General features: G+C 41.1%; 1 protein-coding gene and 1 long non-coding RNA gene across 5 annotated transcripts in view; one reads left to right on the forward strand and one right to left on the reverse strand.

Annotated features, from left to right (window-relative positions):
- WIPF1 (WAS/WASL interacting protein family member 1) overlaps positions 1-17,860 on the forward strand; it is a 124,384-nt gene that overhangs the window by 78,748 nt on the left and 27,776 nt on the right. The window contains exon 2 of one of the 3 annotated variants that reach the window (XM_035304509.3): positions 4,706-4,960. The exons of the other annotated variants lie outside the window; for them this stretch is intronic. The gene's annotated coding sequence lies outside the window, so the exon portion shown is untranslated. The remainder of the gene's footprint in view (positions 1-4,705; positions 4,961-17,860) is intronic. 3 annotated transcript variants of the gene reach the window in all.
- The window catches only part of LOC118154555 (uncharacterized), a 68,703-nt gene continuing 56,537 nt past the window's right edge, over positions 5,695-17,860 (reverse strand). The window contains exons 4-5 of one of the 2 annotated variants that reach the window (XR_004744577.3): positions 15,843-16,073; positions 5,695-13,504 (exon numbers count right to left, since the gene is read on the reverse strand). This is a non-coding gene — a long non-coding RNA (uncharacterized LOC118154555). Of the gene's footprint in view, positions 16,074-17,860 lie in introns of both variants that reach the window. The other variant, XR_013518873.1, reaches the window with a different exon arrangement.

Here is a 17,860-nt window from a genome sequence, read left to right on the forward strand (position 1 = left end):
AGAAGGAATAATGTAAATTTTAGAACTGAGGAATGCAGTATTATGAAACACCTTTCCACTACTGGGGGCAAATACTGTACCGTAACAGGTAGTCATGGAAGCACAACTCAAAAAACCAGAATTATTAAAACCTAATGTTGCCCTACCACTGTTGCATTGATTCAGGCCGTGTTGATTGGGGTACACTGCCAGATGGTTGTTGGCTATGATTCTTCAGCACTTTTTCCACACTGGTGAAACCTACATTATTGTTTTATGATCTTCTCCCTGCTCTTGGTTTTTTATTTCTATAGATTAATATGGAGGATTCTTTATGTGATTGGTCTGCAAGCCTATTGGTTATTGTATTACTCTGTCAGTAAGCTAGGACTGATGTATACTAAATGGGAGAGAGCTATGCATTTAAAAATTTCTTTTAAGTCCAGAACTGTATTGTCTTTATTCATTCAGGCTTTCAATCCACTTATCTCAGGCCTTTGGTTATGGTATAACAACCTCTCCCATCCTCATCACAGCCTTTCTGTCCACCCTCTTCCTTCTGCCTCTTTTATACTTACAGAAAGGAGGTAGGTGGTGTCACCTGAACCTGAAATGAGGCTGAAGACATTAATGGCACTGGACACTGGAGTGGAGCCCAGGCTTTGGCCACTGCTCTGCTCTGCCAGCTATGTGACATAGGCAGGATGCCTAACTTCTCTGGACCCCTGTTTCTTCCTGTGTAAGTGGTGATGTAGACTTTGATCTCTGCCAGTCTCCTGCAGCCTTAAAGTTCTTTTTAAAGAACCTGGTGTCTGAAAGAGCAAACACTGATCTGAGAACTCTAATTCACCGAGGAAGGGCAGACAGTACTGTTACATCCGGCCCCTGTGGGTCATCCGCTTCAGAGAGAGCTTCCAAAGCCTCTGAGGTTAGCAGTGTGGTTGGAACCCTCCCTTACCCACCACATGATCTCTCCCCATCTCCGGCATTTCCTGCCTTCTTTCCTTTATCTTTTTTATTTCCTCTCCTTCCTTTCTGATTGGTTGTTCTATTTGTTTTCAATTTTCCTAATCCATTTTTCTCTTTCTATTGCCCAATGGCATAAGCCACCTGCACTGTATAAGACTCTGCCTGCATTGCCAAGCCCCCTGATGTGCTAAGGGTTTTACCAGCTGACCTATCCTCTGGAAAATTTCCCTTTAACAGCTTCTCCCAAGAAGGCTTAAGTCTCGTCTTGGCATTTGTTATTTACCATTTCAGGGGGAACAATCTTAAGCTTTTAAAGGAACATTATGCTGGCCAGCATGGTGGTTCATGCCTATAATCCCACCACTTTGGGAGGCTGAGGTGGACGGATCACTTGAGGCCAGGAGTTCAAGAACAGCCTGGCCAACATGATGAAACCCTGTCTCTACCAAAAATAAAAAAATAATAAATTAGCCAGGCTTGGTTGTGCACACCTACCTGTGGTCCCAGCTAGGGAGGCTGAGGCATGAAAATCACTTGAACCTACCTGAGAATTATAAGCTTTATCAGAAAAAAAAAGAAAAGAAAATCACTTGAACCTGGGAGGTGAAGGTTGCAATGAGCTGAGGTCATGCCACTGTACTCCATCCTGGGTGACAGAGTGAAACTCTGTCTCAAAAAAAAAAAAAAAATTATATATGCTATGGTAGAATTTGTAGAAATATTGATTTTCTTTTTCATTCAACAAATGTTATTTTCAAACACCTATCAAGTGTGAGGTTCTGCATTAGATGCTGAAGCAACAGCAGAAACAAGATGGATAAGATCCCTGCTCTTTTAGAGCTTGAATTCTAGTGTAGAAAGACACATAAGTAAATAAATAAATTAAGACAGTATCAAGTGGTGATGTGTGCTCTGCATAAAAGAAAACGCAAGCAGATATGGGGAAAGCATTTTTGCTGACATCTGAAGAATAAGAAGGAATCAGAATATGAGTGTACCAGGCGAGAGTACCAGGCTTGCATGTAAAAGACCCCAAGATGCAAATGAGCTTGGTACATTTAAGGAACAGAAAGGTGTGGAAGGTAAATTAGCGAGACAGAATATTACTTGAGATGAAGCCAGAGAGTTAAGGTGGGGCCAGATCTTGTGGATCCCTGTGGACCTAAGAGTTTGGACTTTTTTAGTGAAATGAGAAATCATTGGAGGGTTTTAAGCAGGGGAAGAACATTATCTAATTTATGTCCTATCATGCATAGTAGACACCTGATAAATGTGTCCAAAGTTGACTGTAGGAATAGACTCAAACTTCACAACTACTCCCTTGCGTGTCTTGGGGACTGCAGACTTCCAAATGACATACTCCTTTCTAAGTGAGCTTTCTCTAAGGCAGGGTCCCCAACCGGTCCATGGCCCCTTAGGAACCAGGCTGCACAGCAGGAAGTGAGCAGCAGGTGAGCAAGCTTTCCACCTGAGCTCCGCCTCCTGTCAGATCAATGGCAGTATTAGATTCTCAGAGGAGCAAGAAACCTATTGTGAACTGCACATGGGAGGGATCTAGGTTGCAGGCTCCTGAGGAGAATCTAATGCCTGATGATCTGAGGTGGAACAGTTTCATATCAGAAACCATCCCTACCCTGCATCCCAACTCTGTGTAAAAATTGTCTTCTACAGAACCAGTCCCTGGTGCCATAAAGGTTGGGGACCACTCCCCTAAGGGATGGAAATAACCGTGAATGGTATGTGTACTGAGACAGAGAGAGAATAGCTAGAGAGAGAGAGAGAGAGAGAGAGAGAGAGAGAGAGAGAGAGAGAGAGAGAGAGAGTGTGTGTGTGTTTGGGGTGTCGTACTTAGAGAACTTCAAAATAATTCTGTAACTACATAGAGAAATTGTCATATCGCCCATGTTCTCTTTTTAGACCTGACTATAATTAGACTTCCCCAAAGATTCACTGAGGCATTTACTTAATAGTTGATAAAGCTTTCTGTTTTCCTGAGGGTTTGTACTGGGGGAAGAAGCTGATAGCTGCAGGCCTCCACCTCTGTCCAGCCCCATGCCTGCAGGTATTTTAAGTCACGGGTGGACTCCAGTCTTGCTTTTAGAAAAGAGGAATGCAGTCCCTGCCTTTAAGGGCTCCAGGCAAAGCAGAGGACTCTCAGTCACTTATTCTTGGATACTCCACTCCAGGGATTCTGCCCTGGCCTGGCATCATGAATCTGCTCCTGCAATTAGACTCCTGTCTCAGGGAATTTTGAGTTTAAAAGATCCTTAGACATCATCTATCCCAGTGCTCCCCAGTAGGAGCACTTCTGCTGTTTTGGGTGGGACTGTCCTAAGCACCATAGGAAATTTCACATTTCTGGCCCCACCCACTGAATGCTACAGGCCCCTGCCCCCACCATTACCACTCACTGCTTGCCACCCCCAACAAAAATGCTTCCATGCATTTTCAGCAGCTTCCCGAGTTGACAATCACTCATCTAGCCCAGTTCTATCACTTTACAGGTAAGGCAGTGTTACACAACGGGTCTTCTTTTCATGCCTCGGGCCTCTGATGCCAGCAGAATCAGGACCCAGCATTCCAATTTTACAATGAAGCTAGTTTCTGAAATATGTTTTTGTTCTTCCACTGTTACTATTGTCTCAGAGTTATAAGCTATGTGTTGCAACTGTAAGTCTGAACCTTTCAGATGGGTTAAGAAAATATGAGCATTTTCAGATTGTTCTATACATAACTCAAGGTTTTGATAAAGTGTTTTCTGCATATATTCCATTGCCATCCACCTCTTGAGTTCTTTAGTAATGAGAAATCTGACTTTCTTCCTTCTACCCTCTTTATCTCTAAGCTTTTGTTGAGCATCTTCTAGGAGAGTTACTGTTACCCCATTAAGTGTGGGGGACAGAAACATTTTGGCATAGAAAGTTATGGATCTGCAGCTGAATTAAGCTGTATATTATTTACCCTGACTTGGGCACCAAATTCACATTTCAAAACTCATTTGCTGCCAGGTATGGTAGCTCAAGCCTATAGTCTCAGCACTTTGGGAGGCTAAGATGGAAGGATCACTTTGAAGCTAGGAGTTCAAGACCAGCCTGGGCAACAAAGCAAGACTCCATCTCTACAAAATATAAAATAAAATAAATTAGTGAGGTACAGTAGCATATGCCTGTAGTCTCAGCTACTCAGGAGGCTGAAGCTGGAGGATCACTCGAACCCAGGAGGTCAGGGCCACAGAGAGCTATGATTATGCCAATGTACTTCAACCTGAGTGACAGCAAGACTGTTTCTAAAAAAAATTTTTAAATTAAACCAAAAAAAAGAAGAACTTCATTTGCCTTCACACATCTAATCTGCTCTCTCCACCTGCATTTGTAACTCTCTCCCTTCACACTTGAGTGCTCTGTAAATGAGAAGAAGCACTTAGCCTAATTAAGAGGTAAGGTAAGGTAGGTAAGAGCTTTTCTTTCTTGAGTGACTCTTTTCCCTAATACTCAGTGGAATAGTCAGTATTTACAGTGATACTTTCAAATAGAATTTTCCTAGAGGAATCTCAAGTTCCACGAACAGTTATTTTTGTGGGAATATCTAGAATAAAGTTGGACTCTTCACTGAATGGAGGTGCTCATCTCCTCTTGTCACTGTACCAAACAGCTGTGTATTACACCTCATGGGGAGGAGAAACATTTCATTTTTTAAATTTAGGTTTTTTTCCTTGCTTGCTTCTTAAGCAAAACCAATGTAGTTTCTTTTTCTGCAGCAAAGGAGGAAGGAACAAACAACAAATTAATCAGACAGGAAGCGAATAACCACAGAAGGACGTCTGCCTCTGAGTCAGTATGTCACATTTAACAAGAGGCCAGAGCTTATCCAAAATGGCTGTCCAAAAACGACCCCACACTTGCGTTAGAAGATGATGCCTTTTTCAGGGACAGTTTTCTCTCTTGGCGCCTGTCCCGCTGGCTCTCTGTCTGCCTGTGTCCCTGACCATGACTCCCTGCAGTACCCTTTAACGGTAAGAAAAATTATATTCAAACTAAGTTGATTTCCTTTATCAGCTACAGGGAAGAACTAAATGGCTTTTAATGGACCATAATATGTCGAGATAAAGTTGTTTAATTTTCCCATAGAAGACCATGTGAGCTATTCCTGTTGCCCAGAATGCTGCTTTCACCACTATGGTGATTGTGAGTGATTCATAACTTGTGCTTTGAGCCAAATGGAAGCAAGATTTTCAATAGAATTTTTCTTGACCATTGGACAAGTTTGGATCCACAGGAATTTCTTTCCCCATTTTCTGATTTAAATTGGGGGCTTTTATGAGTAAATATATACTCTTGGTGTATGATACAGTTGTCCACACAGCTGCTTTTGAATCTTTGGTGTGGCTAGCAACAGTAAGTGCTTTAAAGTACAAGGAGCCATTGGAAGCTTCAAATGAAATGCGATGGAACTAAGCTGTTGGACTTCTGCTGCTGCCAATGTGCTATTTAAGTTCAAAACTCAAACTAAACCATTTCTAAGCAGAGTCTTTTAGAAAGAATGCGATTTGTCTTTTAGAATAAGTCTATTCCTATTATAACAGTGTGTGCACAATTACTATCACAAATCAAATTCTATAGCATTAGTTATAACTGTGCTTAATATGATTAATGTTTTGGCATAAAATACTATGATTTTTAAAATTTCAAGCCATATACTCAGAGACTTACAGAGTGGGATTAAGGAAACTTTATAGATTTAAAAAAGCTTTTTCTAGAATATGTAGGAAAAAACAACTTATTTTCTTTTTTCCCCTTGGAGAAATATAATATAAAGCTTTAAAAAATTCAGAAGGCACATATAACTTTAGTCACTAAATACAAGTTCTTTTAACTAACTTAATGGCATAACTAATATATGTACTAGAGAATGGAGAGGTGGTAAATGAAGAAAAGGCTACTGAAAGATTCTAATTAAGCAAAGTAAAACAGCTCGGTAGAAAGTTGGAAGGCTGAAGAAAGAATAGGACAGGATAGTAAGAAAGGAAGATGAAATAGGGGAAAGGTTTTGAGGTTGATCTGTGTGGAAACCACTTGGGCCTGTGGGTCGTAGAGCGCTATGCATTTAACTTGATCAAGCTTTGTTGCTTCTGAACTGGAACATCATCGTGTCATAACGCTTCTTTTTATAGGTCTAAGGTCATTAAATAACTTACCTAAAAGTCATTTTCACTAAGTCAGGTTATCTAATGCTCTTTGAAAAGTTTATTCATGGGCACTTTGCTCACAGCTCTTCAACTACTCTAATATCTAAACTTTTAAGGGTTACACATACTCTGGGTGCACTGAAATATTCAGAGAACTCCCTGTGGTGAGAATTAGTTTCTGGGGTCCAGCAGCAACCGCAGATCTGATCAAATTCTAAATCTGGCCTGTAGGCTGGAAGTTCCCCAGCCTACCTAAAATGTAAGATGAAGTGTTATCTAACTCCTGGACCTTTCAAGTATTATGACCTTTTGAAGCCTTGACATTTTATGAACACATATCATTTACTTTGGAAGTTTCTTGCTATTTAAATTGTGATACATTTCTGCTTTTAGGTTTGACTCATCTTGTCCAAATTGGTAAAAACATGTGCTTGTTGTTGAAAAAAGCATTTCTCCTGGACTGCCTCTGTCTGTCCTGAAAATTAAAACTGGAAAAAAAAAATACTAGAATAAGGAATGCCTTGATCAATATGCTTTTCTGAGAAATTTGAAATGTACTTTATATGCATCTCCCTTCATCATTCACTTATAATACGGAAGTTTGCATGGGGGTACACACGTAGGCTGATTTAAATCAGCTCATGGTTTCTCTTTCTCATGGTTAAATAGGGGGAAAGATGGTAATATTTACTGACCACTTATTCTGTGTTAGGTTCTTCACCTTCGCTTAGTTTATTTTTTTGAAAATGGCTAATACTTATTAAGCACTGCCGCATTTAACTCTTGAATAACCCTATTAAGTAAGTGCTATTATTTTGAAAACCAGACTTAGATGGGCTAAGTAATTTCCAAAGGCCACCTAACAGCTCAGTGTAGAGGAAATTCTCTGAATTGTAAGAGCTTTTCTTTCACAAGTGAAGCAACATTATAAATTGTATGATTTTTCTTTTTCTTTCCTTTTTTTTTTGAGACAGGGTTTTGCTCTGTCAACCAGGCTGGAGTGCAATTGGCATGATCACAGCTCACTGCAGCCTCAAACTCCTGGGTTCAAACAGTCCTCCCACCTCAGCCTTCAAATAAATGGAACTACAGATATGTTTCACCATGCCCAGTTAATTTTATCTTTTTTTGTCTAGATGAGGGTCTCATTATGTTTGCCCAGGCTGTTCTCAGACTCTTGGGCTCAAGCGATCTTCCCACCCTGGCCTCCCAGAGTGCTGGGATTATAGGCATGAGCTACAACACCCAGCCAGTGTGATTTCTTGAGGTGCTTTTCTGGCCCTGGGAATCTGAGATTACAAATGTTTTGCTTTAAATGTCACAGCAACAGTAAATATCTTTAAAACTAATAATCTCAAGTAAGATACTTTCCTTTCTAAATCTTTTCACTTCCTCAGAGGTAAACTTGTGACACTTCTGCTTGTAACATAAAGCTATACTTTCAGTGATAAAATGAATACAGTCTATCAAGTGTGTTGACATATACGCGCGCGCGCGTGTGTGTGTGTGTGTCTGAGACAGAGAGAGAGAGAGAGAGAGAGAGAGAGAGAGAGAGAGAGAGAGAGAAAGAGAGAGAAACGGTGGTACATCTTAATCCTCTGGTAGAACGAAATGTGGTGATAGCGATTCAGGAAGACTTTAGCTTGGAAATTTGAGACCCTTAAAGAGATGGGAAGTATGAGAGAAAACCTGCTCCTCATTTTTAAGAATAAAGTAAAAAATGTTTCCTTTCCCTGTTCTTCAGTTAAATAGTAACAGGTAGGTGGGTCATTCAGCTAACCATCATTTTCAAACTATTAAAAGGATCTTGGATGTCTATGAATTTGTATTAATTTTAAAATTAAATGTGCGTAATAGTGGATTGAAAAATGATTTTACTTCATAGCAACCTTTATTTCCCTAGCAGTACTCTTGCAGTAAAACTATTTGTGTCCAAGCTCCTAACCAGTTTTAATGACATTATAATGTCTTCAAAATGTCTTCTTTGAAAAACATCTTTTCCACTCCCTGCCAAAATAAATCACCTCGTTATCTAAAAGAATTATAAAAGAAGCATTTCTATGTTCAACAGAGCATTAAATTAACATTTACCATTAAGAAGACAACCTAATCAGCCACCACTGAAGTATTGTTTTCAATGATGATTGAGAAAGGAGCAGTACATTTTGAGAAATGAGGGATTCCATATACAGCAAGCATGTGCTCCACATTCAGCTCAAATGGAGACTAACAATGTATAAGAACCAACTGGGTGAGGCGGCTGATTTGCTAAAAAAGCTGTTCTCTTCTCTGCCTTTTGCTTCCTCTGGAGTCCAGCTGCCTTTTCTGTTTCCCATCTTGTATCCATAGCCTTGTTGCTCTGAGCAAGGACCTTCAGCTTGGAGAAAGGAAGAGCAGCAATAATAGAAACAAACCTTTCTGCAAAGGTATTGAAAGTTTCTAAAATAGCCAGATGACATGCTGCAGGGGAAGGGACAGTAGCGATGTTGCAGTGGCTCACATCATAAAATAGAAACTCTAGGCAACTGCAGCTGTGAAAAGATTGTGTTAAAGAAACAGGATGACTGTGGTTTACTGTGAGCATCAGTTTTCCTGTTGAGCATTTTTTACAGGAAGTTGAAGAACAAAGCCAAATTCATCTTAATTAGTTCTAATGGTTTTCAGATCTTAAATACATCCAGCTAAGTTTGTATCATGGAGGAGTCTCAAAAGAATGGAATCAAGAATAATTGAGTAGGAATCCCAAAACTACATGCTTTTTAAAATTCACCGTCTTAGCAGCAATTTTGAGCTTGTGCGATGATTTTATTTTTGCAGGGTAACTTGGAGGGAATTCGCTGTCTTTGAAATGAATGCCCTTGCAATTATTTTTTATGGTTGTAATAACTCAATATGAATTTTAAAACCTTTTCTCAGGAAAATGCTGTTGTGTTAAATGTATTATATATTTTCTTCTGTTAATATTTTTTGTTCAAACAATTGGGTGTATGTGTGCAACACAGAAAGAGAGAGGGAAGGAGAGACAGACGTACATGTACTTATAAGCCAGAAGGACGTGTATCAAAATAACAGAGTTATCTCTGGTTGTTACCCCCAACCCTTTTTTACCTAAAATTTAATTCTTATTCAATGCTTCCTTCAGTGGTTAAACACAACTTTAGTGCTTTTATTTTCATCTTTGTATTTTTGTATTCTCTACAATACAAAAGGAGAAAAAGAAATCTCGAAGGAAACAACAAAAAAACTAACCTGAAGAAGCCAAAAGCACACAAGAAATATATACATGAAAATGAGTTAAGAACATTATATATAAAGCAAAATATAGATCAGTTCAGGCCAGTGACTCATGCCTGTTATCATAGCACTTTGGGAGGCTGATGCGGGCAGATCACTTGAGGTCAGGAGTTTGAGACCAGCCTGGCCAACATGGTGAAACCCCATCTCTACCAAAAATACAAAAATTAGCCAAGTGTGATGTCACACCTCTGTAATCCCAGCTACTCAGAAGGCTTAGGCAGGAGAATTGTTTGAACCCAGGTAGGTGGTGGAGGTTGCAGTGAGCCAAGTGTGCACCACTGCACTCCAGCCTGGGCAACAACAGAGCCAGACTCTGACTCAAAAAAATAAATATAAATGTAAATAAAAATAGAAAATAATGAGAACAAGAGAACAGTTGGATTTCTGAATCCGTCCAATTATTTTATTTCTGATTCCCTTCCCTGCCCCATATACACACAATTGTTTGACCAAAAAATATTAACAGAGGAAAATGTATAATACATGTAATGCAACGCTGTTTGCCTGAGAAAAAGTTTTAAAATTCATATTGAGTTATTACAACCATAAAAAATAATTGCAAGTGTATTAATTACAAAGACAGTGAATCCACTCCAAGTGGAATCCAAGAGGAATAAAATATTCCTCTATTGATTCAATCTTTTTGGGGGAAACAAGTTTAATTTTCCACCATTCATTTTAGGTATGATAGTATTTAAGGGTTACTTTTAGCAAAATGTATAGAGCAAAATGCTTTGTATTTTTAAATAGTCCAAATTAATGATAAACATCACTGGATAAAGCTGCTGCTTCTCTAATAGAACCCCTCCCCACATGGGATTAAAGACAGGCCTTCTAAGAACTGTCCGTGTGTTCACTGGGGTACTGTTAGGAATCATGCCCCACCTCGTGTCATTCTTTAGTGTGGGCCCTAGGCAGTGCAGTCTAGAATGAATTTTAAGTTGGCTATGAAACTAAGAAAGAGTTTATTTAAATAACTGCCCATTTTCTTGATCCCAAGGAGGGCAATCATTTTATATTCAGGGATGATTCTGCTTTCCTAGATGAGCACACTGAAGAAGAAACCATGAGTTTCCTCAGGCATGTCTGGACCAAACTGTGAGCTTTGGTTGACCTCTGGTTGGCCGTGCCATTGAGGCGAATGTGTCCTCTGTACTGCTGGGGAGTGGGCTGAGCAGTTCTCTTTCTCTCACAGTGCTCCTTGTAGCCAACATTGCATGTTTAACGAAACGAGTGGGTCCAGGCTCCAAGATGCCCTAGGTGATCTGGGATCAGTGAATGTTGTCTAAATGTCAGCGTTAAACCATGATGTTGACCTAACACCATTCTAGTACGGCCAACGATGCCAGCCATTTCATTCACAGAATGAAGTAGAAAGTCCAGAATTTCTGAAAGTTGGGGTGGGGTGCGTGTGTGCACGTGCACACGTGTGTGTCTGTGTAGGCAACAAAGAACCAGTGATTAAATTTTTAAAAGTAATTTATGCAAATTATTTCACTCTGTTCTGTCAACCCATAAAGCCAATTCCTTATGAAAGGTTTATTGGTAGATCCCTCTCCTGACTTCAGTTATTTTTACCTAAAATTTGATGATTTTTGAATAATCCATTCACTTATTAAATAAACCTTTGGCAGTCACATACTCTAGAGTTCTGGCCGATTTTTAAACTTTTTAATGTATAACAGTCCAGAAATACCTTGGTGAGAAATAAGTTGATGGGTAGTTTATTCAAAGGCCATTATCTTACTGTTTCCACAATGGATAATAGACGAACATATGTTGTTAAAGCAATGTGTGTTAGTTTGCTAGTACCACCATAATAAAATGCCGCAGCCTGGGTAGATCAAATAACGGAAATTTATTTTCCCCCAGCTCTGGAAGCTAGAAGTCCAAGATCAAGGTGTAGGCAGGTTTGGTGTCTTCTGAGGCCTCTCTCCCTGCTTTGCAGGCGACCACTTTCTCACTGCCTCTTCACTTAGCCTTTCCTCTGTGTGAGCACATGCCTGATGCCTCTTCCTCTTTGTATGAGGACACCAGTCAGCGTGGATTAACATCTCACCCAATGGCCTCATTTTAGCCTAATCACCTCTTTAAAGACCCTACTTCCAAATACGGTTGCCTTCTGAGGTCCTGGGGGTTAGGAATTCAGCATATCAGTTTGCAGGGGACATAGTTCAGACCATAACACTGTGTGTGAAAACAAGAGCTTTTTCTATCCCTTGGGTTTTCTTTGTGCCTATAGGATTTAATACAACAGGTAGAGATTTTAGAAAGTCTAGCTTTTCTCTCTATGATGAAAGTTACTTAAACACTGAAATTATTCTTAAAAAGAAATTAATTCTGAAAAGTGTGTCTTCTTAAAATTTCATTGCCTGGATTGGGGTTGGGTGGGAGGACAAGGCCCAGCAAGCAGGTAGACATGTGATCCAACACTGCGGAGAGCCCAACTAAGCTGGGGAGCCAGACACGAGCACAGGGGATTCTGATGCAGGAGATGACTGACCACACTGGGGAAACTGCTGCTGAGTCCTTTCCCTTCTTCTTGGGCCTCTCCTGCCCCTGAGTCAGCTGCATTTTCTGCCATGCGGCCATCTCCAAGGGAAGTACCAAATGCTGGGAGGCCCCATCATCAGTTGGCCTTATTCCCAACCAGGCAGATCCACCCACAGCCGCTGAGCAAAGCCACGGCCCCTCAGACCAGACTCCAGGTCCATCCCTCCTCTGCCAGTCACTCAGCAGCTTGCACCAGCAGGACCCATCCTCACCCTCCAGAAGGACAGATCTAAGCTCTGTCCACCGACGGCTTTGCTCTCTCAAGCCATGCTGAAAGCCTTGTATACACCACTTCATTTAATCTTCCCGGCAACTCCCCATTTAACAGACAGAAGAAACAGATTCCCATCTGAATCGGCCAGTTGGCAGAGCAAGGATACAGAACCAAATTTGCCTGACCAAGGTCTCATGTTCTCCCCTTTTCATTCTATAAACCAAACTGGTAAAGCCAACAGGACTCCTTTTTTTGTTTTTTTTTAAAATTAAATTAAATTTATTTTTAGACATAAAGGGCTTGCTTTGTAGCCCAAGCTGGTCTTAAACTCCTGGGCTCAAGCAGTCTTCCCACCTTGACCTCCCAAAGGGCTGGGATTACAGGCGTGAGCCACCAATCCAGCCCTAAAGGGTCCCTTTTGTATCTGTATTTAAATGCATAAAATAAAATTGAATTACAAAGGAAACTATTAAAATATGTACTTCTTTATTAATGGCTTAAACAACAAGATCTAGCAACAGATCTAAATGTTGCCAGAATGTTCAAAATTGTTGATGTGTAGTTGTAATATAATGTGAAAATGTCATGTGAAAACTTGGTGAAAGAATATCAGATATTGTAGTTTGTGGCCTACATTCATAAAAAAAGGAAATGCTACATTTCAGTTAGTGCTTAGTAGAAATAATATGTATTTTTTTTTATCCACATTCATGAATCCTTGAATTCTGTCCACAGACTCTGGGTGTGAGGAAGCAGCAGGGATGCCTGGTCTGTTAGGGTCCGTGCTTTGGCCTTCAGTAAGATTTGGTTCTGGCTCTGATGCGGGCTGCTACGTCCATGGGAGGAGGGAAGCCCTTCTCTCCCATGGCCTGGGAGCTCTACTTCTCTGGGGAAGTTGGGGGCTGCCAGGAAAGTAAGTCTCAGTATGTAACACCAGCAAGCCCCTCTGAAGTAGGGCTGATCTTTTGCCCAGGTCTCATGGTGCACTGGGGTGATGCCGGGAGCCCTTCCAGTGGCAAGCACTCGGCTTGTTTGTGCGATACATAGTTCTCACTGCACACATATTTAGTAAGAACCCGACTTCGTGCCAGGTGTTGGCAAGACCCGGTGGAGTCCATAGGCTAGTAGAAAGACAGCTAAGAATCGGGCCAGGCATGGCTGGTGGACCCACTGTGGGGGCACACGAGCTTGGTCTTCTTTGATCCAGGGGCTGAGTGAGGTGGCAAGACTGGAGTCTGGGGTTTCTCACATACTTCCCTTGAGGCCCCAGGCTGGAGAAGTGCAGACCATGCCCAGCAGCTGTTCAGCTATAAAGGAGGAGAAAAGATGAAAGTTACTTAAACACTAAAATTATTCTTAAAAAGAAATTAATTCTGAAAAGTTAATTTTTCAGCCTCCCTCACCTACATAACCATTGAGATTAGAAAGGAGCAGTTAATCTGAAGGAAAGTGAGAGATGGGGCCAGGGAAAGCAAGCCGTGCAAACAGAAGTCCACAGAGGACGAGAGGAAAGAGCACTTAGTTCTGTACCAGTCTCGGAAAAGTGAGAGCCCTCACCCACAGACCCTCTCTCCACTGTCTGTCTGAAGTGGCCAGGAGGGAAAAGCTGCACTTCTTTCAATACCCCAGATCCTTTAATAGCATCTTTCTCCTCCCTAAACTTGGTTTTGCCTACGAATTTCTGCAATCTGGCCTTGGCCCTGGCCCCAGCCACGACTGTTGCCGTTTCTCCCACACTAGCCCTCTGGACCCTGAAGTTAGCACAGTCCTCCCTGGAGTTGTCATCCAGAAGTTAATATACAAGTCAGTTAGTGCACAGACAGTACTAAAACAGCAGCAACAGAGAACTGTAAAATAATTAAGGAGGGCTTTCAGGGTGGCAGTCCCTGAAAGGGTTCCCATTCCACAGTCTGGCCCCTAAGCTGTGCAGGACAGAAGTTCAATTTGATCTCAGCTATGAGAGGCAACTCATGACAGCCACAGCCATAAGAGGTTCCTGTTAGTTGATAAGAATATCCACTCCTTCCTAGATATTAGGATCACAGCGTGACAGAAAGTTGGTTGATGAACATGGAGTCAGACAAAATAGAATCTTGAGGGACTTTTCATCCACCAAGCATGTGGATGCAGTGTTCCCAGAGCCCATCTCTTGGGCCCACTGGGCAGACGAGGCCATCCCCCTTCGTTGGTAAACCTTTCCCAGCTCTGATCATACCATTGATTTGGCTCCAGCATCTTTCGCAGTAGTCAAGCCTGAATTCAGTTTCAAATCCCTATCCTTCCTTCCTGGTCCTAGGAGATATCTGACTCCAAGGCCTCTGAATATGCCGCTGGAGATCCCCCTTGATGTAGGACACCCTAACACAGGCACCCAATCCTGCTTACAGAGCCCATTTGGCCCCATGGGTAACCTATTAGTGTCATGCCAGAAAGAGCAATTTAAGAAACATACTTTAAAAGAATCATGGCCTACGACAGTCTCTTACTAAAAAACAGATTCCAGTGTAGGTAGCAGGTAAGCTGTGGCACTAATTCACCTGCCGGAAAGTGCTTATTAGATCATTAAAAGGGCAGTGAGTGAGTGAGGCAGCGTTATCCAGCAGAAGAGCAAGAACCAAAAGGATGAGATTGAATGAATTGCCTCAAGGTGTTTTAGGGAGTGACTTAAGTTCTCTGAGGCTATCAAATGAGCACAGATGGCTTCCAGTGTCTTAGGAGTCAGAGACCACACAAGGAGAGAGCCCTGAATCCAGCTGATTGTCTATGCAGGAGAGCTGCTGTTGCTGCTGGGAAATTTAAACTTTTCATTTTCTAGACAGCCCACTTTGAATTTGGGACTCTTCTCAACTGTCTTAATTCTTGTTTCCTGGTGGCCGTGACAAGTCCAGCAGTGGCTTTTTAGCTTTTCCAGTCCATTTCTGTTGACAGAAAGCAAACCATCCAGCATTATCTCAAGAAAAGTATTTGTTTATATTTAAGTTTTCCACATTGACTTGTAGTGGTTGAACTAAATGAATATTTTAAATTCTAAGAAATTGTTTTCTGCAATTAAGAGACTAGTGGGAGTATAAAAAGGTTTGGCACAGTGGCTCACACGGACAATGTCTCAGGTCTATGGGAAGCTGAGGTGGGAGGATCGCTTGAGGTGAAGAGTTCAGGACTAGCCTGGCCAACATAGCAAGACCCCATCACAACAGAAATAAAAGATAAAGATAAATTAGCCAGGTGTGGTGGCGTATGCCTGCAGTCCTAGCTAAGCTACCCAAGAGGCTGAGGCAGGAGGATTGCTTAGGCCCAGAAATTTGAGGCAACAGTAAGCTATGATTATACCACTGTACTCCACCCTGGGTGACAGAGCAAGACCTCATCTCCAGAAAAAAATTAAAAATTAAAAAAAAAGAAATATAATTCTGCAGCTTAAAATTTGGGACACATGTCCTGTAGAAATAATGTTATTCTAGTGGCCAGTGTCCCAGACTGCCTGCTGGTTTAAGGCTCGAACTCTGCAATAGGGCTTTAGTGCATATGGATCACCCAGGATCTCATTATGGCTGATCGCTAACAGCTTGGGATTGTAGCTCCCAGTGAAAGCGCAGAGAACAAGAGGACGCCACACTTTCAGACGAATTTTCATCACTCACGGACCAGAAGATTCCCAGTGGAGGAGCCCCACAGGTCGCCAGTGCAACTCTTGTGGCCGGCACAGCAGTTTTGTCGGCGCCTTGGCGTGGCAGCTCTTCGTGCAGAGTAAATGGGAGGAGATTCCCGGGCAGAACAGCACCATCAGTCTTAACGCCGCTGTTTTGGCCGGCGCAGTGGGTTGCTCAGATTCCAGCGCTGGGAATCAATAAACTGGACGTCCACTCAGAAACCCAACTAGAAAGGCAGTAATCGTAAAGACAACAGATGGATAAATTTATAACAAAGGGAAGAAACCAGCCTAAAAAGGCTGAGAATACCCAAAATCAGAACCCCTCTCCCTTTGCAGGGGATTACAGTTCCTCATCAGCAACGGAACAAGCCCTGATGGAAAAGGACTGTGTGCCATTAACAGAAGTAGGCTTCAGAAGGTGGATGATAAGAAACTTCTGGGAGTTAAAAGAACTTGTTCTAACCCAATGTAAAGAAACTAAGAACTTTGAAAAAAGGTTTGACGAAATGCTAACAAGAATAGACAATATAGAGAGGAATATAAACGAACTAACGGAGTTTAAAAACACAACACGAAAACTTAGCGAAATATGCACAAGTTTGAATAGCCAAATTGATCAAGCAGAAGAAAGGATATCAGAGGTTGAAGACCTACTTAATGAAATAAAATGAGAAGACAAGAATAGAGAAAAAAGGATAAAAAGGAATGAGCAAAGTCTCCAAGAAATATGGGACTATGTGAAAAGACTTAATTTACGTTTGATAGGTGTACCTGAATATGACAAAGAGAATGAATCCAAGCTGGAAAATACTCTTCAGGATATTTTTCAGGAAAACTTTCCCAATCTAGCAAAACAGGACAATATTCAACCCCTGGTAATACAGAGAACACCACAAAGATATTCCTCAAGAAGAGCAACCCCAAGGCACATAATTGTTAGATTCACCAGGGTTGAAACGAAGGAGAAAATACTAAGGGCAGCCAGAGAGAAAGGTCAGGTTACCCACAAAGGGAAGCCTATCAGACTTACAGCAGATCTCTCAGCAGAAACCCTACAAGCCAGAAGAGAGTGGGGGCCGATATTCAACATCCTTAAAGAACAGAACTTTCAGCCCAGAATTTCATATCCTGCCAAACTAAGCTTCACAATTGAAGGAAAAATAAAATCTTTTATGAACAAGCAAGTACTCAGAGATTTTATTACCACCAGGCCTGCTTTACAAGAGCTTCTGAAAGAAGCATTATACATAGAAAGGAACAACCAGTATTAGCCTTTCTAAAAATATACCAAAAAGTAAAGAGCATCAACATAAAGAAGAATTTACATCAACGAATGGATAAAATAGCCAGTTAACATCAAATGGCAGTAACCCTAAATTTAAGTCGACTAAATCCCCCAATCAAAAGATACCTCCAAAACCTAACAGTATACCGTATCCAGACTCATTTCACATCCAAAGATACACAAAGACTCAAAACAAAGGGATGGAGAAAGATTTACCAACCAAATGGAGAGCAAAAATAAATAAATAAATAAAAAGCAGGAGGTGCAATTCTCGCATCTGATAAAATAGATTTCAAAGCAACAAAGACATAGTGGTAAAAGGATCAATGCAACAATAAGAGCTAACGATCCTAACACCCAGATACATAAGACCCATAAAGAGATTTAGACTCAACGAGACCTAAAATTAATAAGGATATCCAGGACTTGAACTCAGATCCGGAACAAGTAAACTCAATAAATATTTATAGAGCTCTCCATTTTAAATACACAAAATATACATTCTCCACCTTATATACACAAAATATTGATCAGCCATTATTAATACCCATTTTTAGAATAAAGTTACATTCCCATTCTCTCTCCCACTTTTTCTTCCTCTCCTTCACTCCTTTTTTTTTCTTTCTTTCCAAAAAAAAAAAGTGCTGAAACAAATTGGTGATGGTGGGGCAAAAGGGACTGACAGTTGACATTTCTAACAGCTCCTGATGGAGCTGCCCATTGGGG

This window comes from Callithrix jacchus, chromosome 6, assembly GCF_049354715.1.
Source record: "Callithrix jacchus isolate 240 chromosome 6, calJac240_pri, whole genome shotgun sequence".
NCBI classification, from domain to species: Eukaryota; Metazoa; Chordata; class Mammalia; order Primates; family Cebidae; genus Callithrix; species Callithrix jacchus.